Here is a 24,211-nt window from a genome sequence, read left to right as displayed (position 1 = left end):
TGAGTCAAATATCAAAATGAATTTGAATTAAAACTATCAAACTGAATGTTATTTATTTAAAGTATTATCCTAAAATATCATCTAAAACAATCCCTAACATGGAAACAACTTGTAGATTGAAATGGCATTAATGTATTCAACAGACATTCTTCCTTTACTGCTCAGCTCACTTTTTCTCTCCATGATGAGATACAGGTTGTTGGAAGCTTCGCTTCCTTCTTTCTCCTCTCCCTGGGGCCTCTTCTGCCACCAGATTTCCATGTCACCTCTGGAGCTCACAACTCACCAAGGGATCCATACTTAGTGAAACCTTGACCCAAAGTTAGATCTAAGAAAATCGAGTTTTGTTAAACATCTGAGAACTAGCCTAGGACTGCCTCTCATTTGTAACTTTATTTTAAGGAAAATGATGCTTACTGGGTAAATTTTCCCATGAACTCCAAACTTTCAACTTTCAAGGAAGCTTTCAGAACAAAACCTAGTCTAGCCTGGGCCCTGATTATACTATATAATTTTTATATTCAGACATTTCACTCAAACATCATATCATTCCAATCAATCAATCAGCCTCAGTAGTCAGATTTCTTCCAGAATCCTATGGAACTACAGGATTAATACTTCTAAATGTAGTTGTTTTCCTTCTAAACTTAAGGAATAGTTAACATCATAGGCTATCATATAGAGGACAGTAGCTGTGTATCGCAGAGATATGGTTAACAACATGGTAAATGCATTTTCACCAGAATGCTGACTTCTAGTAGATCAGGACTACGACTCTGCTCTTATGAACACAAGAATAATACTTATGTTCTCTGTCTTTTCCGTTATAGGTATACAAAGAACTACTCGGGGAAATTACTTAATCCAGATTGTAACCAAAGTCATACAATTGCAACATCATTTAAATTAATTACTGGACTAAACAGTTTTGGAAACTAACATGTATCTGTTCCATTTTTCCTTTGATAACTTTTGATAACCTAGGTATTTACAAAAAGAATAATGAGACAGTAATTACCTTTAACCTACTAAAAGCAGTACCTTTGGAGAAAAGTAAAAGGAAAAATTTCAAGTGTTCCTTTTATTAATGATATTTCTTCACCAGCACAGACACCAACATACTCTGGCAGCTTCCGCAATCTATATTGTGCTAGAATTTTCATTCCATGACATTGTTGTGCACTTTCTTATGTGTTGTTACATGATTGTTCTCATCTGTGTATTTAATCTGTCAAATTATATTACTGTTTCTTTAGAATGAACATGGTTTTTCTTACTTTTGCACATCCCCTTACTGTCTGATTGCTTGAGATCATCTTCATGAAATAGTTCTTAAATAGATATTTCAATGGTTTAATTGTTTAAAGATATGAAAAAACATTCACATACTTTTATAATTTTACTACTAAGAATAAAATACATATTGGCAGAAAAATCAAATTACATTAATTTGGATAGCTGCCCTGATGAAATTGAATGATTATTTGACTATTAACAACATGTGATTTGACTATTAACAATATACATGCCCTTGTGTCTGCTTTATGCTATTTTAAATACACTGCATGTACAGGCTGAGTGCTATGGCGAGCCCTGTGGATTCCCCCTTCAGGACTGTGGCACTCATTTCTCCAGATGCTGGTAGTGTTTCCTGCTGACGGTGTGCACTTAAGGCCCTCTCGTGAAATTACCTTAGACCATGAGGAACTGCCTCACTGAAGGCTATCACTCCCTCCACAGAAGCAAGCATTTTTACTCTTGCCTCAAATGGGGAAAGGTGAGAAGGGCCACCCTGCTTTCAAGAGCTCCATGGGATCAGCTAAGTCCTGTGTTGTATTTGCATCACAGTTCAACTTTTTCCTCTGCAAAAGCCTGCCTCCCTCACTCTCATCAGGAGTGTTCCCAAGGCATTACACAATAAAACCCTTGCATGCAAACCCCAAATCTGTGTCTGCTTCCTGGGAATGCAACCTGTGACAATCTTTCCTATCTTATGATCCAGAATAAAATATCATATGGGAAAGACAAATAATTTGTCTACAGGCAAACTCTGCACCCAAAATATCTGCATCTGGTATTCTGTGTTTCCTAAGTGAAAAAGAACAGCAGCTAGGATGTTTTAATCATTTTATTTCCCTTGTGGTTGCTCAGTCGGGGCACTCCCTCGTCAGGTATTAAAACTATGTAACTTCATTAAACACGACTTTAGAAACTCCTTACCCACAATGTATGTGCCAAAACAAATGTACTGCTATCCATCAAGTAGACCTAATGAATATCTGATGAGACATTTGATGCACTATTACATGATGAAAAAGAAAAACAAATCTATAGAAAAAGAATGTGTAATACTTCCTTTTACTTTATGTACAGCATAACCCAGAATATGAGATGAAAATAAAATCACATATTTATTTTTTCCTGCTAATTTCTCAAACTCCAAAATTGCCCTTAGTAGTAGAAGGCACACTCTCTCAATTCTGAGGCTGGGAAGGGATTTAAAAAGAAATTAAACTGCATCTTTAACACTTTATTCCTTTAAACAAGCCTGAGGTAAATAGGATAATTTTGAGAAGATGTGTATGTGTTCTTATATTGCCTTTAGAGCTTTTCTGTATTTATGAAAATTTTTATAAAAATGGGTGAATCACCCGATAGTCAGCGGAATAAATACAATCTTGATTCATTGGGCACCCAATAATGTATGAAGGAGACAGTTTTGTTTATCATAAGTTGATTTATTTGGAAGTCAGCTCAGCCTATATTCCTCTTAGACACCCACTGAGTATTGTTTGCCCGGCAGTGTGCACTGCCAAAGTGTCATTATTGTGTCACACCCAAGTGGCCATGGCCTCCCTCTGACCATCTGCAGAGGTACCTCTTCTTATACCTCTACACTGTGACTTTATGCAGGGTTCACTTGCAGTTTGAAAGGGCTCCTGCTCACAGTAAGTTCTAGATTTTGTATGCATTTACCCTCCTTACTCTCTCTTTTCTTCCTCTTTCTTCATCCTGCTTTCAGTAGTCAATTTGCGTGTCAAGATCAAGGTTTTCCTGTTTATATCTACTCAACCATTCAGCAAATTTAGAAGTTCAAATGTCCTAACAAATGAAAAGAAATGTTAACCAGTCTTTATAAAGAGCAACCATCAACACTATGTGTAAAACACAGAGGCATTGCTTTCTTTGTCCAGAACTCAGAGGTCTAGTAATATTTATATTTATCTGGAATTTATCCTACACTCAAAAATTGAGCCAAAAAAGCTTCCCAAAAGACCAGAATTATTGAGTCCACATAATCAACTACATACTCAATTTACATAGAGGAATATCCCTCAGGCCCGAACTCAGAAACATCTTGCCTTATTTTAGATATAATTTTTCTAAGCCCTGTAATCTTGGTTTCATGTTCTCTAAATATATATTAAATTGGACGAGTCAAGAAGGAAAGGATAATAATAATAACAATAGCTAGATATAGGAGAAGAGGCTAAAGCTTTCTGAAAATCAACAACAGGGATTTTAAAAGAATAACAATATGGGGCCACAATATAGTGTTTGTTTGTCTGTTTGTTTGTTTGTTTTGAGATGGAGTTTCGCTCTTGTTGCCCAGGCTGGAGTGCAATGGCACTATCTTGGCTCACTGCAACCTCCGCCTCCCAGGTTCAAGCTATTCTCCTGCCTCAGTTTTCCAAGTAGCTAGGATTACATGTGTCACCTTGTCCAGTAAATTTTATCTTTTTAGTATAGATGGGGTTTCTTCATGTTGATCAGGCTGGTCTCAAACTCCCAACCTCAAGTGATCCACCCACCTTGGCCTCCCAAAGTGCTGGGATTACAGGCATGAGCCACAGTGCCCAGCCAACACATGTTTTTTTAAAACTGTAATAGAATCTAAACAGCTTTCTGTATTGCTGCACATTATAATAGTGTTAAAAACAAGAATATAAGTACTGTTATAATGGTAATTAATAAATTAAAGAAATCTAAACTACATATTAGAAAGTCTTCTATTCAGCCAAAATGACAAAATTAAAATAAATACTTAAAGCTGTCTAAGAAACTTAGTTACAGAGCAATTCTTTTAATTGAAGTCTAAACATGTCGCTCTGTTTTCAATACTTTTCCATCATTTTCAGTTTTCATAATCATGGTCTCCAACTGGTGATGCATACTCTTCAGAGGGAAAAGACAATCCTTTACAGTATAAGAAACAAATGTTAAAACATTTACATTTATGGCACCACACTTTTTATCTTTAAAAAGAAATGCATTGAGCTGTATTGATGCGAAATATATAGTTAGGCCCCGGTACTTTGCCTCAACTCCACTGATATGTGGTCACACAGGAAATAAGAAGAATTCAGAGGTAAGAGATGAGGTGCCTCAGTGAAAAGTTTGATGGTGACACTCCCACTCTATGTATCAGCAAGTGCATTTATTAATTATATTAGTTCATTTTCACACTGCTATAAAGATAATTTATAAAAGGAAGAGGTTTAACTGACTCACAGTTCCACGTGGCTAAGGAGGCCTCTGAAAACTTACAACCATGGCAAAAGGCAAAGGGAAAGCAAGGACCTTATTCATATGGAAACAGGGAAGAGGAAAGAGTTAAGTAGGAAGAGGCCCTTATAAAACCATCTGATCCCATGAGAACTCACTCACTATCACAAGAACAGCCTGGGGGAAACTGTCCCCCTGATCCAATCACCTCCCACCAGGTGTCTGCCTCAACACACGGGGATTATAGGGATTACAACTTGACATGAGATTTGAGTGAGGACACAGAGCCAAACCATATCATTAATTATATCACTTATTCTTTACTAGACAAAATTTCAGAAAATGAATGAGTGGTTAAAAATATTCATCCAAAAACATCACTGACTGAAGATAATACTAAGAATATAAGCAGCGGGTGCGATTCCAAGATGGCCAAATAGGAACAGCTCCAGTCTACAGCTCCCAGTGTGAGTGACTCCGAAGACTGGTGATTTCTGCATTTCCAACTGAGGTACTGGGTTCATCTCACTGGGGCTTATCAGATAGTGGGTGTGGGAGAGTGGGTGCAGCCCACCATGCATGAGCCGAAGGAGGGCGAGGCATCGCCTCACCCGGGAAGCACAAGGGGTCAGGGAATTCCCTTTCCTAGCCAAGGGAAGCTGTGACAGATGGTAACTGGAAAATTGGGTCACTTCCACCCTAATACTGCGCTTTTTCAACGGTCTCAGCAAACGTCACACCAGGAGATTATATCCTGCGCCTGACTCAGAGGGTCCCACGCCCAAGGAGATTCGCTCATTGGTAGCATAGCAGTCTGTGAATGGAACTGCAAGGTGGCAGTGAGGTTGGAAGAGGGGTGCCCACCACTGCTGAGACTTGAGTAGGTAAACAATGCTGCCAGGAAGTTCCAACTGGGTGGAGCCCACCGAAGCTCAAGGAGGCCTGCCTGCCTCTGTGGACTCCACCTTTGGGGACAGGGCATAGCCAAACAAAAGGCAGCAGAAACCTCTACAGACTCAAATGTCCCTGTCTGACAGCTCTGAAGAGAGTAGTGGTTCTCCCAGCATGGAGTTTGAGATCTGAGAATGGACAGACTGCCTCCTCAAGTGGGTTCCTGAACCCAAGTAGCCTAACTGGGAGGCACCCTCGAGTAGGGGCAGACTGATACCTCACACGACCGGGTAACCCTCTGAGACGAAGCTTCCAAAGGAATGATCAGGCAGCAACATTTGCTGTTCAGCAGACTCTGCCACTGATACCCAGGCAAACAGGATCTGGAGTGGCCCTCTGGCAAACTCCAACATACCTGCAGCTGAGGGTCCTGACTGTTAGAAGGAAAACTAACAAACAGAAAGGACATCCACACCAAAACCACATCTGTACGTCACCATCATTAAAGAACAAAGGTAGATAAAACCACAAAGATGGGGAAAAAACAGAGCAGAAAATCTGAAAATTCTAAAAATCAGAGCACCTCTCCCCCTCCAAAGGAATGCAGCTCCTCACCAGCAATGGAACAAAGCTGAACAGAGAATGACTTTGACAAGTTGAGAGAAAAAGGCTTCAGAAAATCAAACTTCTCCAAGCTAGAGGAAGATTAAACCCATTGCAAAGAAGCTAAAAACCTTGAAAAAAGATTAGATGAATGGCTAAATAGAATAACCAGTGTAGAGATGTCCTTAAATGACCTGATGTAGCTGAAAACTGTGGCACGAGACCTACATGACAAATCCACAAGCTTCAGTAGCTGATTTGATCAACTGGAAGAAAGGGTATCAGTGATTGAAGATCAAATGAATGAAATGAAGTGAGAAGAGAAGCTTAGAGAAAAAAGAGTAAAAAGAAACAAACAAAGTCTCCAAGAAATATGAAACTATGTGAAAACACCAAATCTACATCTGATTGGTGTACCTAAAAGTGACGGGGAGAATGGAACCAAGTTGGAAAACACTCTGCAGGATCTTATCCAGAACTTCCCAACCTAGCAAGGAAGACCAACATTCAAATTCAGGAAATACAGAGAATGCCACAAAGACACTCCTCAAGGAGAGCAACCCCAAGACACATACTTGTCAGATTCACCAAAGTTGAAATGAAGGAAAATATGTTAAGGGTAGCCAGAGAGAAAGGTCGAGTTACCCACGAAGGGAAGCCCATCAGACTAATAGCAGATCTCTCGGCAGAAACTCTACAAGCCAGAAGAGAGTGGGAACCAATATTCAACATTTGTAAAGAAAAGAATTTTCAACCCAGATTTTCATATCCAGCCAAACTAAGCTTCATAAATGAAGGAGAAATAAAATCCTTTACAGAGAAGCAAATGCTGAGAGACTTTGTCAACACCAGGCCTGCCCTACAAGAGTTCCTGAAGGAAGCACTAAACATGGAAAGAAATAACCAGTACCAGCCACTGCAAAAACATGCCAAATTGTAAAGACCATTGATGTTAGGAAAGAATCCAGGAGCTACTGTTTTTGAAAAGATCAACAAAAGTGATAGATGGTTAGCAAGACTAATAAAGAAGAAAAGAGGGAAGAATCAAATAGACACACTAAAAAATGATAAAGGGGATATCACCACTGATTCCACAGAAATACAAACTACCATCAGAGAATACTATAAACACCTCTATGCAAATAAACTAGAAAATCTAGAAGAAATGGGTAAATTTCTGGACACATACACCCTCCCAAGACTAAACCAGGAAGAAGTGAATCCCTGAATAGACAAATAACAGGTTCTGAAATTGAGGCAATAATTAACAGCCTACCAACAAAAAACAGTACAGGACCAGATGGTACAGCCAAATTATACCACAGATACAAGGAGGAGGTAGTACCATTCCTTCTGAAACTATTCCAATCGATAGAAAAATAGGAAATCCTCCCTAACTCATTTTATGAGGCCAACATCATCCTGATACCAAAGCCTGGCAGAGACACAACAAAAAAAGAGAATTTTAGACCAATATCCCTGATGAACATCGATGCAAAAATCCTCAGTAAAATACTGGCAAATCCAATCCAGCAGCACATCAAAAAGTTTATCCACCATGATCAAGTGGGCTTCATCCCTGGGATGCAAGGCTGGTTCAACATTCGCAAATCAATAAACGTAATCTAGCATATAAATAGAACCAAAGACAAAAAACACATAATTATGTCAATAGATGCAGAAAAAGCATTTGAGAAAACTCAGCAGCCCTTCATGCTAAAAACATTCAATAAATTAGGTATTCATGGGATGTACCTCAAAATAATAAGAGCTATTTATGACAAACCCACAGCCAATATTATACTGAATGGGCAAAAACTGGAAAAATTCCCTTGAAAACTGGCACAAGACAGGGATGCCCTCTCTCACCACTCCTATTCAACATAGTATTGGAAGTTCTGGACAGGGCAATCAGGCAGGAGAAAGAAATAAAGGGTATTCAATTAGGAAAAGAGGAAGTCAAGTGGTCCCTGTTTGCAGATGACATGATTGTATATTTAGAAAACCCTATCGTCTGAGCCCAGAATCTCCTTAAGCTGATAAGCAACTTCAGCAAAGTCTCAGGATACAAAATCAGTGTGCAAATATCACAAGCATTCTTATAAACCAGCAACAGACAAACAGAGAGCAAATCATGAGTGAACTCCCATTCACAATTGCTTCAAAGAGAATAAAATACCTAGGAATCCAACTTACAAGGGATGTGAAGGACCTCTTCAAGGAGAACTACAAACCACCGTTTAATGAAATAAAAGAGGACACAAACAAATGGAAGAATATTCCATGCTCATGGATAGGAAGAATCAATGTTGTGAAAATGGCCATATTGCCAAGGTAATTTATAGATTCAATGCCATCCCCATTAAGCTACCAATGACTTTCTTCACTTAATTGGAAAAAACTACTTAAAGTTCATATGGAACCAAAAAAGACCCCGCATTGCCAAGACAATCCTAAGCCAAAAGAACAAAGCTGGAGGCATCATGCTACCTGACTTCAAACTATACTACAAGGCTAAAGTAACCAAAACAGCAAGGTACTGGTACCAAAACAGAGATATAGACCAATGGAACAGAACAGAGCCTTCAGAAATAATACCACACATCTACAGCCATCTGATCTTTGATAAACCTGACAACAACAAGAAATGGGGAAAGGAAAGGATTCCCTATTTAATAAATGGTACTGGGTAAACTGGCTAGCCATAAGTAGAAAGCTGAAACTGGATCCCTTCCTTACACTTTATACAAAAATTATATCAAGATGGATTAGAGACTTAAATGTTAGACCTAATACCATAAAAACCCTAGAAGAAAACCTAGGCAATACCATTCAGTGCATAGGCATGGGCAAGAACTTTATGTCTAAAACACCAAAAGCAATGGCAAGGAAAGCCAAAATTGACAAAGGGATCTAATTAAACGAAAGAGCTTTTGCACAGCAAAAGAAACTACCATCAGAGTGAACAGGCAACCTACAGAATGGGAGAACATTTTTGCAATCTACTCATCTGACAAAGGGCTAATATCCAGAATCTACAAAGAACTCAAACAAATTTACAAGAAAAAATCAAACAACCCCATCAAAAAGTGGGCAAAGGATATGAACAGACACTTCACAAAAGAAGACATTTATGCAGCCAACAGACACATGAAAAAATGCTCATCATCACTGGCCATCAGAGAAATGCCAATCAAAACCACAATGAGATACCATCTCACACCAGTTAGAATAGTGATCATTAAAAAGTCAAGAAACAACAGGTGCTGGAGAGGATGTGGATAAATAGGAATACTTTTACACTGTTGGTGGGACTGTAAACTAGTTCAACCATTGTGGAAGACAGTGTGGCGATTCCTCAAAGATCTAGAGCTAGAAATACCATTTTACTCAGCCATCCCATTACTGGGTATATACCCAAAGGATTATAAATCAAGCTGCTATAAAGACACATGCACACGTATGTTTATTGCAGCACTATTCACAATAGCAAAGACTTGGAACTAACCCAAACGTCCATCAATGATAGACTAGATTAAGAAAATGTGGCACATATACACCATGGAATACTATGCAACCATAAAAAGGGATGACTTCATGTCCTTTGTAGGGACATGGATGCAGCTGGAAACCATCATTCTTAGCAAACTATCACGAGGACAAAAAACCAAACACTGCATGTTCTCACTCATAGGTGGGAATTGAACAATGAGAACATTTGGACACAGGGTGGGGAACATCACACACTGTGGCCTGTCCTGGGGTGGGGGGAGTGGGGAAGAATAGCATTAGGAGATGTACCTAATGTAAATGACAAGTTAAAGGGTGTAGCACACCAGTATGGCTCATGTACACATATGTAACAAACCTGCTTGTTGTGCACATGTACCCTGGAACTTAAAGTATCATTAAAAATAAAAAAAGAATAAAGAGCCTTGGCACAAAAAAAAGAATATAAGCACAAAGAGCAAGTTAAAACTTGTAGAACTGAAACATCTTCTTCCCTTAACACCCAGTGCCATCTCAAGGTAAAGAAAAGGATGATCTAGTAAGATTTGATAAGACGCTAGGCAAAAATGTTCAACATTATTAAGAAGACTACCAGAAATATTAATTTATATCTGCTTTCATGAGGGATGAACCTCAAAGTATATATTGAACTTTGCATATCAGCTAATAACAATATAAACCCATCCCAATTAGAAGAACCCTTAAAACTACATTTTTTTCACCTTTAGAACATCCCCTTGGAATTTGTTTTTATTTGGGTTTAATAAGGTATATCATTCACTCAATAGTGACTTATTAAGACTCCCATGTCCAGGTACTGTTATTGACAATAGAAAGATATCATTAAATACAATAGGTTTTTGTTTTTAAAAATTACTACTCTAATGAAGTTTACATACAATTATATAAATAAGTAAACACACATATGTCAAACGAATGCTCTTTTAAAATTTATTTTATTTTACTCATTGTGTGTTTTGATACCACTGGTATACATGCAAATCTCCAAGGTTCTTACATGCTGTGTAAGTCATTCCTCCCTACATATGTGACTTTGATTCTTGTTCAGTATAGTTTCAAACTTCTCTTCCTTGTAAACATGACATATTTGCAATTCTTCAAATATCTTATTATAACACTTTTTCTCAGTGCTTCGTGAGCCTCTCTTCCCTCTGACTGGAATATTTCTTCTTGTCTTTATTTCCCTTACCTTTTTGTTTCTCACATGTCTTTTCTCATTGTTCAGTCCCCCACCTCTCTGCAACCTCATGCAGTTGTTCCCCAGAATGTACTCATTCTACTCCTATGCCTTCCATCACTGTACCCCGTATTCATTATTGAATTTACCACAATGTTCTGGCATCATTTGTTGATATAACTATGATCTCCTTCAGGGAGAGATCCATCTTATTTTCTCCAGTACTAGCACTATGTCTAGCAGATTGTAAGGCCTATAAACATTTTAATGGTATTGTATTAAACTAGTCTCCAAATGGTTTTCAGATAACTAAAGTTTTACTCTTTGTGTTTCATCAAATAAATTTAATCAAGAGATTAGCCTTGCTGGTTTTCTAAGAGAATGTGTGCCTGGTCAACTAGCAATTAATAGAAGTATTTGTACTACATGCTATCTTTATTTTAATATGTCTGAACCCATTAACCTGGATCTTGGTTGGCAAGATTTGGTCCACCAACAAAATGGTTATAATTTTGTGAGTTAGACTAGTATGATAATATTGTATAAAACAGGATTGCTAGAGGTTGCATGTAATATTTTTACTTCCAGTTAACAAGATGAACTAGAGTCAACACGTTTCCAGTGGCATTGTACTTTCTTATTAATTTTATTGAAAAGCCACTTAGAAAGAGATGCATGCTTTACAGCTATGAATACTGATGATGCATGCAGAATTGCAGGAACTCAAATTACATAGTCCACAAAACACCAAATAAATTTCAAGATGTGGATAAAGTACATAACTAATGTAGCATCATAAAAATTTTTAATGATGCAATAGAACTAACTCAATATCAGGAAGAGAATAATTGAGTAAGATAGTTCAGGCAAGATGATCTCATAGAATATGTAATCTTGCCCTCATTTCAACTATTATAAGAACTAAATGGGACCAAAGTTGTTTGGAATTTCTACAGATGCCAGTCTCTTTAGTTGCTCATTAATCTCCAAATAGCAAACAATACATGAACTTCTTAGCTGTTTTTAATTTAACAGATGTAATCAAATTACTATAAACATAGTTGCTTATCATATCGATCCAAATTTCTGGAAAATATTAAAATTTATTGTCAAAGTAATGAGAACAAAAGAAGCTGTGCCCTGGCATGTGTTCCATTGGAAGATCCTGTTGCTTTTTGCGTACTTTTCAGTGCAATCATGGTTGCAGCTGAATCTTATTACTATTTTCTCGCTCACAATCTTTCTCTTGTTTTCTTTTGAGAATGGCATTAAATGATAAAAATTACAAATTGATACCAAATGATAAAAATTACAAATTAGTTCATCACCACATTTTTCATGGTTCACCCATAATTTTTTCTTCCTTGATGAACAGATCATTGGAGTCTTGCCTTTGTAATTGGGACAACCTGCCTGCAGAGACGATCTGTTCTCTCTGCTGAGAGCTGAACACTCATTAGGACACACAGGCTACAGAGAGGAGCTACCCTCTGCTGGTTTCCTCCGAGCTGTTCGATGGCTCAATAAAGCTCCTCTTCATCTTACTCACCCTCCACTTGTCTGCATATGTCATTCTTCCTGTGTGCAGGACAAGAACTCAGGACCCACCGAATGGTGGGGCTAAAAAAGCTATAATACAAACAGAGCTGAAACACGCCCCTTGTTTGCTACCTTTCAGGTGACAAGAGGGAGATAAGAGAGGAGGAGATAAGAGCTGGGGCCCTTCAGGGGGCCCAGACCTGGGAGCTCCCCAAGCCAGGGCTGTGACTCCTCATTTGGGGCCCTGCAGTTCCTGGAGTCTCCAAGCTCTCAGACACCACCACATTCCCTGGTGGCAGCCATGAAAGCTGCTTGCAGGGCGACTGGGCCAGCTGCAGCCTCACAGGGAACTGGCACCTGTGTTGGCATGTGGAGCTGCCCACCCCGCTGCAGCAGCCAGCGTGCCTGTGTGCCGTGGCCAGACTACAGTTTTGCTCACTCACACACCTCTTGCCGCTCTGCTCCAGTCTCTTCAGAGACGTGGAATCCAGGCCGGCAGTGCAAGCCCAGTGCAGCCTGGTAGGCCAAGTGGGCCCAGCAGGCCCGAGCAAAACTCAGGAAAAGGCGCCACCAGCCACAGAGGTTTCTGGCTAGAAAAGCAACACCCCCAAGGATCCCATAACAATTTGACCAAAAAACCTAAAGTTCTGTTTTGATAACGCACTTAAGTTTGTGCGAAAAACTTACCTGTAGCAAAGAATATATCAGTTAGAATATACTTTCTTGCCACAGGATTCCTGAACCCGTTAAGGTATATGACAACATAGGCAATATTTCCTTCGTTTCTAAACGTGTGCTCCTGTGTATGCCAAAGATAAAAGTGAGGTGCCAATAATTTTTCTTTCTTTGATTACTTCGTAGCCTTACTGTTTCTTCACTTTGTCACACGCTATTATTTGTTCGACCCCATCTGTGAAGAAATTACTTGCTTCCCCCAATGCTACTATCACTGATAGGAAAACCTGGAAATAAAACCATTTATTCTGCTACAGAACTTCTCAGAATTTGTACCACCCGTGATGACAGGGCTAATCTTCACCCAAGACAGTGAGGGTTTCTGGAAAAATTCTCTGGGTAAATTCAAGTATGCTATAAATTCAGTGACGTATTTGCTTTGTAGAATTTAATCCACCATTTCAAATCTTTCTCATTTTTATCAATAATATGAGCAAAATATACACAACAATTAAAATGTGAAAAATATAAGGGTCAAACGGTCTTAATAAAAATTTAATGTCTGATTTCCTGCAACATAATTGCTTTATGTTTAATGTAACTTTTCTACAGCCTTTAACCTGCGCTAACTTGATATTATAACCACAAAGAAAGATATGCTCAAATTTTGTCTCTCTCACATATTAGCTGTTTGCCTTAGACAGGTGACAACTTCTCTAAGCCTCACTTCCCTCACCAGTAAGGGGAGTGTAATACAACATTTGGCCTTCCTATTGTAAAGGCGTTAGTGCAAAAATAAAACAAATCATTAATGTAATGACAATTAGTACATAATTGAGTGCTATATAAATGTTTTTATTATTAGCATGTTCAGTGTGAGTTTTTCATTTTGCACTGACTTAATGAGTGCATTTATGATAGTGTAAGTGCTGAATATATATGACTATACTTCCAATATCAAGATTGTAAATGCCAATAAGCAGAAGCAGCAGAAGCAGAGCCCTTAACATCACAGATTTTACACTCAAAAATATAATAAATACCATCTTTTGAACTAGTTTTCAGCAATTCATATTTAGAATTCCCCAGGAGTTAGTTTGAATTTTAAGATAAATGGACAGGCAATTATATTTCTCATGTTGGGCTAGTTACAGTCATTTGATTTTTGAGTTTTTTGTAAAGTTTTGGAGACCCCTAAATATATTTAGCTGACAAATATTTCCCCATTTTGTAGGTGAGCAAACCAAAAAATAGAGAGGCTGAGTGACTACCACGCGATGGAACACTATGAGGAGTGACGTGTATTTGATGCCCAGCCTCTCACCCCGCCTCACAGTCCAGTGGACCCAACTCCAGTGGAGTCACCTTTCCAGCTGCAACACAGACCCCTCCTGAGTCTTAACCAAAGTGCCCTCTCTGACTTAAATTGCAAACACATGTGTTTCGTGTTTGTAGCTGGATGCCAGTTCATATACTACTGGAACATTTTGTCTACTGTTATATAATTAAACTGGAAGAAACCCTTGGCAGGATGTGAAATAGCAATATGACCCAAAGATCATTAAAATGTCAAAAATCCTCTAATGATAGTGTATATTTGATTAACCACACAAAAATATTGTCTGGATTTTATTTATATTAAAATTAATATTTGGAAAAGAATATCTGCAAAATAAGATTATTTTGCCTTGTTTTTTTTTTTTTTTTTGCTTGTCTGCAGCATACCAATACCTAACAAGGTTATACTGAAGCTTGTGTTGTCTAATAAGGACAGTGCTAAGTCATAGAACAAAAGAGATCATCCTCATTGTGGATATATTGCTAAAATCATCAAGATGTTGGCTGAAAACCTATTTATTTATATATTCGTTTTGTTTTAGGCAGAATAATTTAAACTATAATTTGTCACATTGAATAGCAATGACACTTCTGTTCAGAGTCAGAAGAGTTTAAATGGAATGGGATTCCCTGGAAATTTTTTCTTCCTTTAATTTAAAAGAATGTCAGAATGTTCTGTTTTATTCCATTGAGTCATAAAGAGGAAAACTGAGTTAACAAAGGAAAATCCATGAGTCTTTTCTCTTAAACATTCCTATTAACTTTTTAATTCAGCTACACTCAGAATCTTTATGATAGGAAAGAATTTTTTCATAATTGTTATGATTACATTCATTCTGACAAACAGAAGTCAATATTTAAACTTGTCCTAAGACAAACACTAAACATGCCAAAAACCAGTAGATTCAAGATGTACTGTCATTCAATTCCCTTGGTGAACTACCCTAAAGCTTGAGTTTGCTGATTTTCACATGTACTCTTTTCTGCAAAATTCACTAGCTCATGCCAGTGGAGATTTAATACCACATGCCTGTGCTTAGTTGAGAATTCCAATTTGAAGTCTCCTTGGCAAAATACAGCTGTTTATTTCAGGATTTTTTTCTCCTTGCTTTTCCAAAATTTCTTAAATCCAGTGTAAGAAAAGACAAGTTTACTTAATATTTTAAAAGTCTGGGTGTACAGTGATATGAAATTCTTATTGAATTTGAGTTTCTTACACAGATTATGAACCACCCAGATAATCAACAAAAAGTGGTCAATTATTTAAATGAACTTAAATATGTCAGTTAGTGTGTTTCTTTATCATCCTGCAGGATACTCATGTAAAACGCATAAAATATGAAACACATATTCTTGGCCATGGATGTTTCCCTAGGTAGACAATGATGCTATAACAGAGAAAGTCACTACAAAGAAAAATTCTACAACTGATGACACCAGTGACATTCCCCTTGGGTTGCAACTAGAAGTGGCTCTTTCACTGAAGAAAGAAAGAAAGAAAAGAAAGAAAGAAAGAAAGAAAGAAAGAAAGAAAGAAAGAAAGAAAGAAAGAAAGAAAGAAAGAAAGAAAGAAAGAAAGAAAGAAAGAGAGAGAGAGAGAGAGAGAGAGAGAGAGAGAGAGAGAGAAGGAAGGAAGGAAGGAAGGAAGGAAGGAAGGAAGGAAGGAAGGAAGGAAGGAAGGAAGGAAGGAAGGAAGGAAGGAGAGAGAGAGGAAAGAAGGAAGGAGAGAGAGGAGGGAGGGAGGGAAGAAGGAAGGAAGGAAGGAAGGAAGGAAGGAAGGAAGGAAGGAAGGAAGGAAGGAAGGAAGGAAGGAGAGAGAGAGGGAGGAAGGAAGGAAGGAGGGAGGGAAGGAAGGAAGGAAGGGAAGGAAGGAAGGAAGGAAGGAAGGAAGGAAGGAAGGAAGGAAGGAAGGAAGGAAGGAAGGAAATTAAAAAGTCATGAAGTCAATGTCAAATAGGAGAAAAATGCCATAGCTCAGGAAGAGTCAAGGTTTCTAGCAGACAGTTTAGTAAATCAAATCAATTTAAAAAAAGCTGCCAGGGGAGTAATAATTAAGGTGCTTACAAGGAGTAAATGATGGCACAGTGATGGACACCCTACTTACAGGATAGAGTATAAAATATTTTATGGATTTGTTTATCCAATGCTTTCTTGGTTTTTTTTTTTTTTTTTTGGACAAGAAAAATATTTCTAATTGAATATGGGAATTTGGGAGGATGAGACTTTGTGTTTAATTAAATTTGCACAGTTTATAATAAATGCAATTGTTCCACCATGATTTCTGTACAGAGATGTAGAAATATATCATCCTGAGGAGAGTTAGAATATAGACACTGATATGGTTTGGATCTATATCTCCGTCAAATCTCATGTCAAATTGTAATCCCCAGTGTTGGTCCTGTTGGGAAGTAATTGGATCATGGGAGCAGAGTTTTCATGAATGGTTCAGCACTCTCCCCTTGGTACTGCATAGTTATAGAGTTCTTATGAGATCTGGTCATTTGAAAGTGTGTGGCACTTTCTCGCTCTCCCTCTCTTCCTCCTGCTCCAGCCATGTAAAATGTACCTGGTTTCCCTTAGTCTTCTGCAATGATTCGAAGTTTCCTGAGGTCTCCCCAGGAGCAGAAGCCACTAAGCTTCCTGTACAGCCTGCAGAACCATGAGTCAATTAAACCTCTTTTCTTTATAAATTACCCAGTCTCAGGTACTTTTTTATAAAACAGTGTGAGAACAGACTAATACAGACACACAGACCAAATGAAGTGAAAGAACTGGGGCCCTTATATAAAATGTATTCTTGGGGTGCATGTGCCCGTCTCTAGCTAGGATAGTAAACATGATCCCAAACTATTAATTGAAAAGTGATAAACTCAAGCTTTCCACTCTTTATTGAGAAACCTGAAGACAAATTTATCCCCAATTCCATTGTATCAATACTCAGAAACAGTAGCAGGGAGATACGACAGATGATTGGAGTTAGGCAAAGCCATTGAAAAATCTAGTTACATTTTTTTATTTATTAAAATATCTCTGAAATTAACAAATAAAAAGCTTATTGATATCAGTATATTGTGAACGTTTGCTCAGTCAGACTTATAGGAAGTCTGGCCACTGTTTCCCAAAGTGGGAACTGGGTCCTAAGGCTTAGGATCAAAAAATATTATTAACTAAATGGCCTGTCTATCCTAATTAACTCCCAAGTCAGGATGTTTACCAGAGCAAACCCTTTTTGTCTGAAGCAGACATCCCTCTAAGTGTCCACAAAGACAGCATCTTCAGGTGGCTACTTAATGATCAACCAAATCTTTAGCCCAGGGTGAAGATTAAGAGCCCTCAAAGAGCTGAAGAACTATTAGCAGTGGTGAAGTTCCAATTCTATTTTGGATTATAGCAGTTACAGCGGCTATGGAGAAGGAAGAGCAGATTGCTCAGAGGTGTTGAAAATGGTGAGAGCAAGGACCTCATTTGAAACCACATATGACAGTAGAGTTATGGAAGCAAATTTGGTGTGACTTGTTAGGACAGTGGTACCTCTACAAGCTGCCTTGACTTGGCTCTTCAATATAACAATAGAAGCGACATCAAGGACCAATCTGAGGGTTTCAGGAATGCAAGCGGTACAACTTCAGGAAGCAGTTGGTGCAAATCTCTTTGAAAAGTATGGGAACAATGGAGGCTGTGTGGGTACTTTGTCAAAATGAATCAGTCATACAAGGGAGAAAGGATCTGTGACTTTTATCCCACTGAGGGTTAAAGCAGACATAATTTCAGCTGCATGTAGCATGCATAAGATTTGAAATATACTGACTCTCTATTTCTACTTGACAATACCAATATTTCTGAGTGGATACACTCTCTTCTGATGCTTCACATCACATAGTATATGTCAGTCCATATACCACATGATATTGTGCCAGGCTTGATAATAGTCAGAATTATTTTCTTATCTTCACCCTGCTTTTTTTTAATTTATTTATTATTATTATACTTAAGTTGTAGGGTACATGTGCATAACGCATGGTTTGTTAAGTATATGTATACTTGTGCCATAAAGGTGTGCTGCACCTACCAACTCGCTATTTACATCAGGTATAACTCCCACACCCTCCCTCCCCCCTCCCTCCTACGATAGGCCCCCCGTGTGATGTCTCCCTTCCTGAGTCCAAGTGATTCATTGTTCAGTTCCCACCTATGAGTGAGAACATGCGGTGTTTGGTTTTCTGTTCTTGTGATAGTTTGCTAAGAATGATGGTTTTAGCTGCATCCATGTCCCTACACAAAGGACTACAAACCATCCTTTTTTATGGCTGCATAGTATTCCATGGTGTATATGTGCCACATTTTCTTGATCCAATCTGTCACTGATGGACATTTAAATATTCAAATCTTGCTATTAGAATAGTGCTGTACCAAACATACGCAGTATGTGTCTTTATAGCAGCATACACTTATAATCCTTTTGGGTATACCCAGTAATGGGATGGCTGGGTCATAGGTACATCTAGTTCTAGATCCTTGAGAATCGCCATACTGTTTTCCATAATGGTTGAACTATTACATCCCACCAACAGTGTAAAAGTGTTCCGCTTCTCCACATCCTTTCCAGCTTGTTGTTTCTGACTTTTAATGATCGCCATTCTAACTGGTGTGAGATGGTATCTCATTGTGCTTGACGGTATTTCTCTGATGGCCAGTGATGATGAGCATTTTTCATGTGTCTGTTGGCCAGGCGAATGTCTTTTGAGAAATGGCCCTGTTCATATCCTTTGCCCAATTTTTGATGGGTTGTTTGTTTTTTCTCTTGTAAATTTGTTTGAGTTCTTTGTAGGTTCTGGATATTAGCCCTTTGTCGATGAGTAGATTGCAAAATTTTCTCCCATTCTGTAGGTTGCCTGTTCACTCTGATGGTAGTTTCTTTTGCTGTGCAGAAGCTCTTAGTTTAATTAGATCGCATTTGTCAATTTTAGCTTTTTGTTGCCAAGTATGGTGTTTTAGATTACGAAGCCTTTGCCCATGCCTATGTCCTGAATGGTACTGCCTAGGTTTTCCTCTGGTTTTATGGTATTAGGTCTAACATTTAAGTCTCTAATCCATCTTGAATTAATTTTCATATAAGGAGTAAGGAAAGGGATCCAGTTTCAGCTTTCTACTTATGGCTACCAATTTTCCTGCAGCACTATTTATTAAATAGGGAATCCTTTTCCCATTTCTTGTTTCTCTCAGGTTTGTCAAAAGATCAGATGGCTGTAGATGTGTGGTATTATTTCTGGAGGACTCTGTTCTGTTCCATTGGTCTATATCTCTGTTTTGGTACCAGTACCATGCTGTTTGGTTACTGTAGCCTTGTAGTATCAGTTTGAAGTCAGGTAGCATGATGCCTCCAGCTTTGTTCTCCTTTTGACTTAGATTGTCTTGGAGATGCTGGCTCTTTTTGGTTCCATATGAACTTTAAAGCAGTTTTTCCCCACCCCAGGAAGAACTCATTGGTAGCTTGATGGGGATGGCATTGAATCTATAAATTACCTTGGGCAGTATGGCCATTTTCACGATATTGGATTCTTCCTATCCATGAGTAAGGCATGTTCTTCCATTTGTTTGTGTCTCTTTATTTCTACTGAGCAGTGGTTTGTAGTTCCCTCCTTGAAGAGGTCCTTACATCCCTTGTAAGTTGGATTCCTAGGTATTTTATTCTCTTTGAAGCAATTCAGAATGGAAGTTCATTTTGATTTGGCTCTCTGTTTGTCTGTTACTGGTGTATAACAATGCTTTGTGATTTTTGCACATTAATTCTTGTATCCTGAGAATTATTAGTTGCTTATCAGCTAAGGAGATTTTGGGCTGAGACAATGGGGTTTTCTAAATATACAATCATGTCATCTGCAAGCAGGGACAATTTGACTTTTCTTTTCCTAACTGAATACCCCTTGATTTCTTCTTGCCTGATTGCCCTAGCCAGAACTTCCAACACTATGTTGGAATAGGAGTGGTGAGAGAGAGGACATCCCTGTCTTGTGCCAGTTTTCAAAGGGAATTTTTCCAGTTTTTGCCCCTTCCAGTATGATATTGGCTGTGGGTTTGTCATAAATAGCTTTCCTATTATTTTGAGGTAATGCTCCATCAATAAATTCCAATTTATTGAGCCGCTTTTAGCATGAAAGGCTGCTGAATTTTGTCGTTTCCTTTTCAGATCTATTGACATAATCACGCGGTTCTTTGTCTTTGGTTCTGTTTATATGCTGGATTATGTTTATTGATTTGCAATGTTGAACCAGCCTTGCATCCCAGGGATGAAGCCCACTTGATCATGGTGGATAAGCCTTTGATGTGTTGCTGAACTGGGTTTGCCAGTATTTTATTGAGGATTTCTTGCATCGATGTTCATCAGGATATTGGTCTAAAATTCTCTTTTTTTTGTTGTGTCTCTGCCAGGCTTTGGTATCAGGATGATGTTGGCCTTCATAAAATGAGTTAGGAGGATTCTTTTTATTGATTGGAATAGTTTCAGAAGGAATGGTACCAACTCCTCCTTGTACCTCTGGTAGAATTCAGCTGTGAATCCATCTGGTCCTGACTTTTTGGTTGGTAGGTTATTACTTATTGCTTCAATTTCAGAGCCTGCTATTGGTCTATTCAGGATTCAACTTCTTCCCGGTTTAGTCTTATGTAAGTGTCCAGGAAATTCTCATCCATTTCTTCTAGATTTCCTTTCCAGTTTATTTGCATTAGAGGTGTTTATAGTATTCTCTGATGGTAGTTTGTATTTCTGTGGGTCGGTGGTGATATCCCCTTTATCATTTTTTATTGTGTCGATTTGGATTTCTTCTCTTTTCTCTTTTCTATTAGTCTTGCTAGTGGTCTGTCAATTTTGTGTTGATCTTTTTCTTTCAAAACCAACTCCTGGATTCATTGGATTTTTGGAGTGGTTTTTGTGTCTCTATCTTCCTTCTGCCTGCCTCCTTCGATCTTAGTTATTTTGTCTTCTGCTAGCTTTCGAATGTGTTTTGCTCTTGCTCCTCTTAGTTCTTTTTAATTATGACAGTTAGAGTGTCTATTTTAGATCTTTTCCTGCTTTCTCTTGTGGGCATTTAGTGCTATAAATTCTCCTCTCTACATTAATTGCTTTTAAATGTGTCCCAGAGATTCTGGTATGTTGTATCTTTGTTCTCATTAATTTAAAGAACATCTTTATTTCTGCCTTCATTTCTGCTATGTACCCAGTAGTCATTCAGGGAAGGTTGTTCAGTTTCCATGTAGTTGAGCGGTTTTGATTGGAGTTTCTTAGTCCTGAGTTCTTAGTTTCTGATTGCACTGTGGTCTGAGAGACAGTTTGTTATAATTTCTGTTCTTGTACATTTGTCGAGGAGTGCTTTTACTCCACCACGCGGGTCAATTTTGGAGTAAGTATGATGTGGTGCTGAGAAGAATGTATTCTTAAGCTGATTTGGGGTGGAGAGTTCTATATAGATACTAGGTCTGCTTGCTGCAGAGATGAGTTCAATTCCTGGATATCCTTGTTCACTTTCTGTCTCGCTGATCTGTCTAATGTTGACAGTGGGAGTGTTGAAGTCTCCTTATTATTATTGTATGAGAGTCTAAGCCCTCAAAAGCCCTCAAGGACTTGCTTTATGAATCTGGGTGCTCCTGTATTGGGTGCATATATATTTAGGATAGTACTCTTCCTGTTGAATTCGGATCCCTACCATTATGGGGCCGCCTTCTTGTCTCTTTTGATCTTTGATGGTTTAAAAGTCTGTTTTATCAGAGACTAGTATTGCAAATCTCGCTTTTTGTTCTCTATTTGCTTGCAATCTTCCTCCACCCCCTTTATTTTTGCAGCCTATGTATGTCTCTCTATGCAGAGATGCCTCCTGAATACAGCAGACTGATGGGTCTTGACTCTTTATCCAGTTTGCCACAGTCTGTGTCTTTTAATTGGAGATGAGTCCATTTATATTTAAGGTTAAGATTGTTATGTGTGAACTTGATCCTGCCATTATGATATTAACTGGCTATTTTGCTCGCTAGTTGATGCAGTTTCTTCCCTAGCCTCGGGATGGTCTTTACATTTTGGCATGTTTTTGCAATGGCTGGTACCGGGCTGTTCTTTCCATGTTTAGTGCTTCCCTTCAGGTCTCTTTGTAATGCAGGCCTAGTGGTGACAAAAATTCTAAGCATTTGCTTGTCTGTAAAGGATTTTATTTCTCCTTCACTTATGAAACTTAGTTTATTGATATGAAATTCTGTTGAAAATTCTTTTCATTAAGAATAATGTTGAATATTGGCCCTCACTTTCTGGTTTTTGTAGAGTTTCTGCCCAGAGATCTGCTGTGAGACTGATGGGCTTCCCTCTGTGTAACCCGACCTTTCTGGCTGCCCCTTAAAATTTTTCCTCCTCTCATTTCAACTTTGGTGACCCGGCAATTATGTCTTTGGAGTTGTTTCTTCTCGAGGAGTATCTTTGTGGCATTCTTTATTTCCTGGATTTAATGTTGGCCTGCCCTACTAGGTTGGGGAAGTTCTCCTGGATGATATCCCGAAGAGTTTTCCCGTTGGTTCCATTTTCCCCTCAATTTTCAGGCACCCCAATCAGACGCAGATTTGGTCTTTTACATAATCCCATACTTTGCAGGCTTTGTTCATTTCCCTTTTCTTTCTTTTTCTTTTTGGTTTCTCTTCACACTTCATTTCATTCATTTATCCTCAATCGCTGATACTCTTTCTCTTCTTCCAGTTGATCGAATGTGGTTACTGAAGTTTGTGCATTTGTCAATGCATTTCGGTCATGGTTTTCATCTTTCATTTCGCTTAGGACCTTTCAGATAATTACTCTAGCCATCAATTCTTTCCACTTTTCAAGATTTTAGTTTCATGCTTGGCAATGCATTCCTCCTCTTTCTTTTAGCTCTGAGAAATTTGATGGACTGAAGCCTTCTTTCTCTCATCTCGTCAAAGTCATTCTCCGGCCCAGTCCGTTGTTATTATGAGCTGGCGCCTCCTTTGCCGAGATAGCGCCTTTATTTTTGAATTTCCAGCTTTTCTGCCCCGTTTCCCCCATCTTGTGGTTTTATCTGCCTCTGGTCTGATGATGGTATGTACCGATGGGTTTCTTGCGGAAGGTGTCCTTTCCTGTTTGATAGTTTTCCTTCTAACAGAAATAGGGATCCTCAGCTGTAGGTCTGTTGGAGATTGCTTGAGGTCCACTCCAGACCCTGTTTGCCTGCATCAGCAGCAGAGGCTGCAGAAGATAGAATATTTCTGAACAGCTGCAGTGTGTCTGTTCGATTCTTGCTTTGAAGCTTCCTCTCAGGGGTGTACTCCACCCTGTGAGGTATGGGGTGTCAGGACTGCCCCTAGTGGGGATGTCTCCCTGTTAGGCTACTCTTCCAGGGGTCAGGGACCCACTTCTGAACAGGAGTCTGTCCCTTCAGATCTCAACCTCTCGTGTTGGGAGATCCACTGCTCTTTCAAGCTGTCAGACAGAGTCACTGTGTCTGCAGAGGTTTCTCGATGTTTGTTATTGCTTACTGTGCCCCCTGACCCAGAGGTGGAGTCTACAGAGACAGGCAGATTTCCTTGAGCTCCTGTGAACTCAACCCAGTTCCAGCCTCCCAGCAGCTTGTTTACCTACTTAAGCCTCAGTACGGCGGCGCCTCTCCCGCAGCCCGCTGCTGCCTTGCCGGTAGATCACAGACTGCTGTGTTAGCAATGAGGGAGGCTCCGTGGTGTGGACCGCCAGGTGTGATATGATTCCTGGTGTGCCTGTTTGCTTAAAGCGCAGTATTGGGGTGTTACCCGATTTTCCAGGTTGTGTGTGTCCTGCCCCTGGCTAGGAAAAGGATTCCCTTCCCTTGGCGCTTCCCAGGGTGAGGGCGCATGCTCGCCTCTGCTTCAGCTCGCTGTTCGGCTACAGCAGCCGACCAGCACCGCATTGTCCGCACTCCCAGTGAGATG

The 24,211-nt window shown here is 39.0% G+C and overlaps 1 long non-coding RNA gene across 1 annotated transcript; it reads left to right on the top strand.

Annotated features, from left to right (window-relative positions):
* Positions 1-148: 148 nt before the first annotated feature.
* On the top strand, positions 149-14,518 carry LOC108585490. The gene is made up of 3 exons (XR_001901908.3): positions 149-2,948; positions 4,834-5,017; positions 14,157-14,518. It is a non-coding gene; the product is annotated as an uncharacterized LOC108585490 (long non-coding RNA).
* The last annotated feature ends 9,693 nt before the right edge of the window (positions 14,519-24,211 follow it).

This window comes from Papio anubis, chromosome 6 (assembly GCF_008728515.1).
Source record: "Papio anubis isolate 15944 chromosome 6, Panubis1.0, whole genome shotgun sequence".
Lineage (NCBI taxonomy): Eukaryota > Metazoa > Chordata > Mammalia > Primates > Cercopithecidae > Papio > Papio anubis.
The sequence above is the reverse complement of the archived record's forward strand: the minus strand, read 5'-3'. Positions and strand labels throughout refer to the sequence as shown.